This window comes from Leptosomus discolor, chromosome 7 (genome assembly GCF_034619465.1).
Source record: "Leptosomus discolor isolate bLepDis1 chromosome 7, bLepDis1.hap2, whole genome shotgun sequence".
Taxonomy (NCBI): Eukaryota; Metazoa; Chordata; class Aves; order Leptosomiformes; family Leptosomidae; genus Leptosomus; species Leptosomus discolor.
Genome location: NC_141397.1, coordinates 25,619,571 through 25,630,253, shown reverse-complemented (window position 1 = coordinate 25,630,253; position 10,683 = coordinate 25,619,571).

Sequence of the window (10,683 nt, the reverse complement as noted above, 5' to 3'; positions counted from 1 at the left end):
CAAGAATTTGTTCACATTCCCTTATCAATTTGCTGGAGAGAGAATTTTTTGTTACAGTCTTGATTTTTCAAGTGCAGTTCACACTCACCACAGGGCATGAAGCACTGAGTAAAGTGAAATAATGAGTGTAGCCTCTCAAATCTTCAAGTGGAAAGAGCAGGGGAAGAGCTAGTCTGCTCTCTTTTCAGAATGTAATGTTAAAGGCAGTTCTGAGCAGACTGAATTAATTTCCTCAGCTCTGATTCTTGGAAATTTGTCAGATACTGGACAGTATTGACATACGACTGTGTGCATTGGCACATGTATGACCTATGTATTTAATACATTTCAGTATTTAAAAACACATGAAACTCCATATAGTCTCAATCAATTACTTGAAGTAGGTAAAATTTATACAGGGAATGCCCGTTTTCTCTTTAAAAGAATCTCTACATTTGTCCCTAAAATGGGCAAAGTGATCCATAAAAGCATCTCATCTTCTTGGTTTCAGCAAATGGACTAGCAGTCTTTACATCTTTAGTTAAGTCTGACTCGCTCTTTTATTCATCTTTGATGGTATAACTCAATAGATAATTCCAATTACTGTCTGATACAAAGATGGTGTTTCAAATCACATCTTCAGTTTCACACAAAGGTCTAAGGTATGCCGCATTTCAGCACCACCTTAATGTAAGGGAAAGACATCCTTGGACTGTGTTTTCACACAGCCAAGGGAGGATAAAGAACTGGCTAGCAACTCCGATCAAGTTTTCATTGTAAACTTAACTCCTTTCTTTACAAAAACCATCAGACAGATGCTGTATTTGTATCTTGTTAAGTAAATAAAAGGCATAGCTGGTGAGATGCAGGATTTTTCATTCAGATTAGTTTGCAGATACTATCCACAGGGCTTTACTGATGATGTGAATAAGTTGCCTGGGTAGCAAAATATCGTCCCCAGGCTCCCAGGCTGTGAGCAAATACTCTACTGCGGGCCTGTTCCTAGCAAGTATAGAGGGATTAGAAACTGTTGGCTTCTTTGAACTGTGTCGCTCCTGCTTCCTTACTTGAGAGATTTATGGATCATTTAAGGGAGGGAAAAGTGTTTGCAGGGTACATTGTTGAAGCCAACTTAAATATTTGGGTGACTCTGCATGTTTTCTGGGCAAACTACTGCTTGACTAGATGAAGTGATGCAGCAGCTTTGTGTGAACTGAGGTGCCACATGGGGTTTTGTGAAGTGATCTGCAATGGATTTAAGATGGCTTTGAAGAGACTGGATTTTTTCTTTTTTCACCATTGCAACGTCAAGTCTACTTTTCCTTGGTTTAGACAGAGACTGTGAGGAACACTGGAAAATGAGAAAAGTATAAATAAAAGGTTGTAGCCATCTGTAGCCATAACAATAAATAGCATTGCCTGTAAACTTAATACTTCATCCGTGTCTTCTGCCTGAAGAGACTGAAAAAGCATTCACGTCAATGCACTACTCCTCATTATTCAGCACGTACAGAAAAATTCCATCCCTTTCAGCAGGAGGAAAATTGGTCTAGTCATAGGTGTCTCTGTTCAAAGCAGTTTAAAATCTTAGTGTAGCTGTTTAGGAATGCAATTTGAGTGGAGGTCTGGGGGAAAGGTGTTCTTATCTCTTGTAGAATGGCTAATTTAACCCTGTAACAGATCATCTCTGCAACGGTGCACCTACATTATTAACTGTTTCAGTTTGAGCATCCTGTGAAAACAAGACTTACAAGTAGCATTGGATAGAGCACTAGAGGGTAAGTTGGGACCATAAATGTGTGCCAGGGAAGGAGAGACAGAAAACTTCTCAACCAGAGCACCTTATGCTAAGTTCTGTTCCAGCAAGATGTCTCTGAGATAGGGGCAGCTCTGGTCTAACTGAGCTGGGAGGTCGGGGGCGAGGGATTGTGCCTGTACCATTTGATGCATAATGTCTATGGGTAGAAGCAGGGAAAGGAGATTGTTACCTTCTCCCTCTAAAGGAGCTTATTACTTTGTCTGAAGGACACATGGCAGAGGAAAGTCTATATTAAGCACAGTCCTCTCAGCTGAGTAGCCATGGTTTGGGAGGGTCCTTAGCTTTTTCTCCACTTCCTTTTACCACAACATGAGGAGAAGGCAAAACCAGAAAAAAAATTAGCTTGCTGCCATGTGGCTGTGTGCTAAAACACCATCTCCATCAAAATCCTAATAGAACACTTAACTGCCTGCTCTTGCCTTTTGCATCTTTCTCCTTTACTTGAGTATGGGTGGATTGGCAGCTATATAGAAGCACTTTCAGTACTTCAGCTTCCCATCTGTTCTCTGGGATTGAACAAAGTTCATTAGGGCCAGTGGAAAACCACATACTTTCTCAAGATTTTTCTTATGTGCACCTTTTGCACTCTTGTTTTGCAAGGCTAATTCATGTGAGCGCTGAAATCAATGCATAAAGAGCTCAAAAGCTTGTAAATAATCTAATACTGCATATTGGCACAGGAAGAAAAGGAAAGTGCTATCAAAAAATGTGGCAAGACTCTCACAGTGCTTCTCTGAGGGGTCAAAATTGATGCTATGTGCCTTTTATCTGCCCCCTTATGCTTTCCTCCAATTTGAATAATGTCAGCTCTCCACCGTGTGCTGTTGATACAGCAACTGTTGATGTTAGCCCTGAAAAACAGGGCCAGGGCTAACGTGAAGCTACCCATGGATGATTACCCATGTTTGACTGCCAGTTGGTTGTCAGCAGCTGCATATGTGAAGAGCTGCTACATCCTAGTTGCTTTGCCCTCATGAGGGAAAATAATTTGGCTTGTTGTGTGCTAGCCAGCTTTAAGTTTTCAAAAAATGTATACAAGAGAGTTCTATTACCAATGTCTACACTCCTGTCAATTTTAGTAGAAATCAGCCAGTGGTTTCAAAATTATTGGGCAAGGAGAGGGAAAGTGGCAAATAAAAAATTGGAGAGAAAATCACAGCCTTAAAAGTGTTTCTTCTTTGGGAATTTAGGCTTAAAATAGTTAAATGACAGTGTTGCATATTTGTCTGCTCCTTCTTCAACCCATAAGGTTGATATTTTCAAGATACTCTTTCTCAATTAGGACAGCTGAGCATTTTTTAATGGTAATACAAATCCTCATATAACTGTAGCTGAGGCTTCAAAAATCATTGTTATACTGTGAGATCAGTTTTTTAAAAAAGTTGCCAGAACAAGTTCTCCTGTTTTAGTTCTCTTGCTGATTTGGTGTCTTGTCCATCCAGTATAAATAGCTATTTCTAACCAGGGATTCCAAAAGTTATGAAGTGGCACCAGCCATCCTAAGCATGCTGAAAAGGAACAGCTGGTGACTGTTTTTACACATCATCTTCCTCTAAATATTAGCGAGTGCTTTGCCAAGTAATATTATTTATATTTCAGTAATACCAAGAGGTCCTAGCTGAAAGTGGAGCATGAAGGTACTATTTTTTGTATCTGCACACTCTAGGAGATAATCCTGTCCCTGATGCCCCTCTATTCCTTTCTACCAAAATATCATAGCTAATTAGCAGAGTGGAAGAGGAAAGATAGGCGCCATGAAATGAGGTGGCTTGTGCCTGGCTCCAGAGCAGATCAGTGTTGTCTGTGCTGAGAACAGAGCTCAGTCTCCTGCCTCCCCATCAGATTCTCTTCCCTGAGTTCCCCGGACACATTGCAAGTTCCCAAATAAAATGTTGCATTTTAAATATTGGGATACAAAACTCGAAGTTTTAAGGAAACACTATACATACTTAATAAATATAGAAAACTGTGCAAAACACTTGAAAAACACTGTGTCTTGTGATACAGCTGAGTAGTATTAATTCACTTCTATGCAAGGTTGTTAAAATCTTTATCAAGACAAGGGAAAAAAGGAAGAAAAAGTAATTTGATTTCAAGGATTCTGCTTCATCACATGCTTTTCAGACAGTCATGAATTGTCATGCTGCTGTGACATCTCATGAGAATTATATTCCCAATAAGTATATTTGTGTCTACATTGTCTTTAGCATAAATAAGTGAACACTCCATGCATTTACCATGCACAGGTTTGTCTTGTCTCTTGGCCTTGTCAAACCGATAGAATTTTTTCCCCCACTGCATTCTTCTCTTTAATATTCTTCTCTCTATTGTAGGACTTTTCTTTCTTTATCACTGACTTGGATCACAAATGGTCTTTATTTCCCTATTCTTCTGAACTAAATAGCTAAACGCAAATTCCTGTGGGTATGAAAGGGGTTATGAGTCATACAAACAAAAATATGTTAACTTCTCCTTGTGTGGGTTGTAATCTGTTAGAAACATTCCTATTCCATGTGGTTTAACCTTGTCCTTTTTTCTTATTATAACTGACAAACCGCATTAATTGAAGTGTAATTTTGGACCCAGCTCATTAGACTGTTAGACTTGTATGTCTCAATGCATTCATGTAACTCCAGGTGCAAAGATACGCCGCTTTACATCATCACCTCTCAGTATTACTTTACTATGACAATAATGGATTGAATAACTGGGATTGCAAGGCAATCTTTTGGGGGGTAGGGTAGTACAAGTGAAGGTAAGTTACATGCTCTGAAGTCTTCTCCTTATTGGACACAAAGCAACAGATTACCTCCTGTTGCAGGGGCTTTATATTTCTTTATAGAGGTCTGGCTCTTTTCAGCTCTTGTGAGGATACAGTAAGAGCCGGCTGGTCCCACAGCCTGTCTTCCCAGATGGTTTGACCTGACATGGTTACTGAGGAGCCTCTCTGAGGTCTGTGTCCTTGAGATCACTGCCTATGTAGGCTTACCCCATGAATTCTCCTTGGGGAGAAGTGGCAAAATGCTGAGTCCCTGTGTGCCTGAGTTCCCTCCATGTCATTCGTGCTTCTTATGGAGAGGCTGAAGCGGCCACCAGGAACTCTGCTGTGGTTGGCACTGCAAAAGCATGGGGAAGCAACAGGTTCTGTCCCAGGGAAGAAATGAAAAAGTGATGTTGCAAGCAAGCAGAAAGCAACAGTGATAGTGCCCTGTTTGCTGTCTGAATTTTAACTGCAGTGGAATGTATTCAGGAGTGAGTAGGAAAATATGGATTCCTTATCTCTCTTCCCTAAGAAGCATAAGCATTATTAGTTAGACTGGACCTTGTCCATAACACAGTTTTCAAGTGTTCTTAATGAAGGCACAGAAGATGGGATGTCTCTTATGATGACGCCAAAGCCCATATTTTGTATTATTTGGGAGGCTTCTCAGATAAATTCTGCAGTTTTCTAATTCTTGCTTTTCCCACCAGCCATAGGCCAGGGCATTGTGTGACAAGTCGTTATTTCAAAAGGTAAGATTTAAGTGAGAATTATTTTAAGAAAGATCTACAGCTATATTACACATAAGACTGACTGCAGTATTGCAGTGAGTTCCTCCCTTTTGGATGTTATGAACATGACGGGCTGTGGCCACATTTCCTAAGGATGCAGCAGAGGTTGGGCAATTTGAGTCCTGTTCACCCACTTTTGGAAACAGAAATGCTTTCCTTGTTCCAGCCTTTTCATTCAATACAGAAGTGAGGAACTGAATTTACTCGTCAAACCCAGCTGCTGAACAAGGGGAGAGAAATATATATTGCCCATCAAGTTACCTGAAAAGGTGCCCAGAAAATCAGTGATGCCTCTCTTGCCTTGTCAGTAGCAGCTGCCTTGCTCTGGCAGCACTCAGAAATCAGACATGTTCATCAGTACTGACCTGTGTTAAGTTAAATTTTAAACCTTGAGGTAAAGAAGGTGTCAGACCAGCACTGTTATTTCTGGTTTACTGATCTGTTTTTGCCATCTATCTCTCTTTTTTCTGGTAGTATTCCATTTCTACAGTAAGAATATAGACATGACTAGTAAGTACAAACTGTCTGCTTCCAAACACCATGAGTTGTGTAATTTAAAAATGTATCTGTACAAACACTGTCTCACGCCGTTTGCAGCTCAATTCTCTGTTGCCTGAGCCACTAGTGGCAATGAAAATCAGTGTCTCCCATAAGCTAATGTTCCTCTTCACTTTCCTTGAGGCATGAAATAAGTCAATACGTAACAAGTAGAGGTATTCACTTCTGAACTCCCTGAGCAGGGAGAACGTGCAAAACTTCTAAGCAAGGAAGGGAGTGTATTTTTAAAGCTATGCTGCCAAGCAGGGAATTTGGCTTCTTAAAAATCCACAAGGAGCTTACATGTCTAAATACCTAGGCTGATTTCAAGAAATGCATCCAGCATTAAATATTGTAATAATAATGGTGAATACTGAGGCACACAAGTCAGGCAGTTTGGATTTTATTTCTATTTCTATTTCCACTTCTATTTCTATGACTTGCTGTGTCACCCTCTTTGAGTCTCTTTGTGCCTCAGTCTTCTCACTTCTGATATTAATTTAAGATAATAAAATAAAATAAAGTTTATGTACCTGAATTGTTTTTCTCCAGGTCTAGATTTTAATCAGGTCACCTATTAATGTAGCTCCTATGTGCCTTACATCATTGAACGTTGATGAGCTTTGAGGCACTTGAATGAAAGGCATTGTTAGTATAGAGAATGTCTCCTTTGAGAAGTGTCTTAAGGATGAACACACCATTCTGTGAGTCTCCCTAGAAGGCAAGAGTCATAATCCTGTATGCATTAGTTTAGCACAGGTAAAGCACAGATCTGGAGTGTCAGGGGATGTTAGGTGGTCACAATTTCTACTCGTTTGATACCGATGAGTGTCTCTTAAAATAATCCATTAACAGTTTCTAAAACAAGTCATTGAGAATTATCCCACATCATCAAAACATTGCCATTTATAATACATCTATTATCAATGCCCTTTTCCATTGCAGCTTCTAATTATCTGAATTTGACACTGATTAAGTATATTCGTGACTTGGAAACTGAAATAAGGCAGTATGTTAGAGGAAGATAACACAACTTACTTTGATGAAACTACAGTGCTTATTTTTCTGAATATGCTCTTTAAAAATAAAAAGTTAATTCTGGAAGGAGGTAGAGTTATGTTCATTATCATTACTCTTCATTAGGTAATAAGTGGCCAAAGTCTGCTTTTTGCTTTGGTCTGCTGGTCTAGGGAGTGAGGCTGAAGAAGTTTTGGATCCTGATCTTTTTTTCTTGATATTGTGAATTTGTTCAGTGCTGTTGTTGTGTAAATGACCGTAATATTCCTGTTGTGGCAAAATGACACCTTGTCTTGGTTCCACTCAGGTATCAGGACTTGGTTTCTATTGGGAGCTGTTTTCTTCATTTCATTTAGCATATGTCTAAGGTGTATCATGGATGTAAATGCTTTGATTGTGGGTTTTTTTTTCTTAGTTTATTTTTGGGGGTGGAGGGTAAAACCTCTATTGTTCACATATAGTTTGGCATTTGATTTTTGTGGTTTGAATAATCCTGTCATTTTATTTTGCTGATGGCTTTTGATTTCTTATGGAGGAGGTCTGAAAAATTTCCTTCAGGAGTTCTAACAGCAGCAGACTGTTGACTACTATCACCTTTATACAGATTAATTCCTTCATCTTTTGCCCCTTGTATATCATAGACTCAAGCCATAGAAAATGAGATAAAAACATGGTTTGGAGAGAACTCAGGCTTATTTTTAGTCCTCTCTAAAGGTCAGGGGGGTTTGTCTTTATTTATATATTAAATGCACTGTTGGTTTGGTTTGTTTGGTTTTTTTGGTTTTTTTTTTTTTTTTTTTTTTTTTAAGGAAGCCATGTTATCTGCTGTCTTATTTACAATATAGATATTTTTGCAACTATGAAATCATCCCTGATAGTTCTGTCAGTAGCAGCAGTGTCAGGATGCCTGTCACACATGTCTGTATTTCAAGCTCTGTGTCGGCAAGAGCTACTCTGCACCACATGATGTGACAAAGTTTAATGTGCCCAAAGCAACCATCGGCTCCTGGGTGTTTGGAATATTGCAGCACCATGGGGCATTCAGATCCATCTGAAAAGGGTGCACACACTTTTCTTTATAGACTAAGGACAGATTATGTTACAGTGCTGGGGTTTGAGACTTGAAACATAATTTGCCTCCTCAAGGACTATTAGCAAGCTGGAAAACCACTGTGTATGAATTATTTCCATGTACAAATGGCAAACTAACGTTTTTATTATTGAAACCATATTATGAAAGTGCTTCTTTTATGCTGATTTCTTCAATATTCTAGATTAGATTTCTGGACATTAGGAAGACAGCTCTCATCAGACTTTGTGAATAAACTGATTAAGCTTAAAGTATCTGTTTTTTTCTTGTCAGCAGGCAATTGTAATGTCTTTTAACTTACGTAAAACAGAGGCAAATACATATACATAGTTCAGTTGTTCCTCTGCTCTTGTTACTCTTTCCTCACTTGATATGGTAAGTGCATAGAGCTGATTTATCATTTTCAAAACAATGTGTTGTGATACCAGAAGTGATGATCGTATCTGGAGTACAACTTAACAGATCCACCATGAAAAAATGTGCATTCTATTTTAATGATATTTTCTTAAGAACGTGACACAAAATGCAGTATCTGAGCATGATCACCTAGAGAGAAGAATTCCTCAAGAAGATCAGCAGGATCTTTTGTTTCACAGATCTCCTTTAAGTACAGCTCTTGAAACAGAACAGGTGCCAGCAGAATCCTGGGTCTCAAGGGAGGAGAAAAGGGAGAGAAAGAACAGGTGACTTCTAAGGCAGAAGGAAATCACTGATTTTAGGACAGGATCAAAAGAAGGCAGGATTTATTCCTAAAAGAAACTGAACATCCATTTCCAAGGGTGTACCAACATTCCTGTTGTCAGTCATGGGCACATGTAGATGCTATGTGTGACCTGAGTGTGAAACACAAGGAGACATGTTATTTGACAACTTTCTGCTGATTAGCCATTAGCCTGCAATTTCAGTCTGTGAAATCAAGTATTCTTACAGGTTAAAAGGCTATTATTGAGAAGCAAATCTTCTGGTTCTCATTTGTGCTTATTAAGAAATAGTAAGGAAGTGCAGATGGTTTAGTAGAGGAATGGGACGGTGGAGATCACTGGCTGGTTAAAAAGTGGATTAAAGGGAAATGAGCTTCACTGACAGTTGAAGAGAGGGGTGACAAATTTCCAGAGGCGAATAGGAATGAGACGTCTTCAGAAGTCTGTATTCACTCCTCATCTGTTTTTCATTCTACGATAAGAGATGTGAGTACTACCAATTTGGTGTTGACTTTTGAGTCATGATACATTCTTGTTTCGGAAACCAACTGCAGGGAGTAATACCAGATAATCAGGACTGATACTTAGCTCTTCTCAGGATTTTGCACCTGCAGACAGCAAATCCCTTTAACTGGTGTCATTGTCACATTTTGCAGGTGGAAAAGGTCACACAGAGAAATGTGGAATAACCTGATGGAGGAGTCCCAGAGTCAGGAACTGAACACAGTCCCTGAATTAAGACAGTGTTAAGTCATTGAGATGCTAAGAACTGCACAAATTAGTTGTAGCATTGTTTAAAGAACCATGTGAAAGATGGGGAATTACAGCAGACACCTCCATTGACTTTAGTGAAGCCAAGATGTCATATGGGCATTGAGTGTGATAGAAGACATCATCTGTTACACCATAAAAGCTGCACATGCAAGTGTAAAAAATGACTGAAAAGAAACTCCTCCAGGCAGTTCTAATCTTGGAAGACCTATTATTTGAAAACAACTTTGATACTCAGGGCAAACAGGTAATGAAGACTGTAGGATTAACAAGCTCTACACAGTGAGGTAAGGCAAAAATAAGAAAATAAATATTCAATTAGAGAGTTTTTGAGATTTTAAACAAACTGGAAGATTTCAAATGAAAGTGAAATCATGCTAAATTTTTAGATAGCAACTTGATATCTTGGTATTATAATGTGTTGCAGGTTTTGACAACCTGGGTTTTGACTAGATTATATGACAGTTTTTGTCTATGCTTTTATTGTACATGGTTTCATTCACCAGTTAGTCTAGCAAAATATAAATGCTCTGTGTCAAAGAGCCAGAAAAGATATTTGAGCTTTCTGCCCATGTCTTCATACTGAACTCTTAAAAGAGCACAGAGAAATACATTTCAGGATAAATACTGATCAAGATCTACATTTTCAAAGGTGTTTGTTTCAGACTGCTGCCTCAAATTGTGAAATTCTCTGGAACCAAAATCATAGAAGACAAGCTAGTTAAACAGGGCAGCTGGACAAACCTTTCAGTAAATGACAGGAATCAGAATATAAGGTGTATGTTTAGCATGTTCTGCTTTGTCCCGTTCAAAGAGTTTGAGGCCAGAATGATGGAACACTGATCCTTTTAGTCTGACCTATTAGATATCCCTGGCCACTAAATTTTATGCAATTATACCTATACGTCCAACTACTTCTATTTACCACAGAGACATCTTGTTTTATTTGGAGATTTCCAAAGAAGGAACCACAGCTTCCCTCTGTAATTTGTGCCAGTGATTACTCACTCCCATTGATAGCATTTCTAATTCGAATTTGCCTGACTTCAGCTTCCAGCCACTGACTCTCTATTATTCTTTTCCTCTAGAAGATTAAAGGGCCTTTTAATTCCTCCTGTTTTCCCCTATGAAGGTATGTATGTGCTGCTATCCAACTGCATCTCCTTCTTAGTGTGGTAAGTGGTCCAACTTCTTTTTGTACAAACCTTAAATCAGCT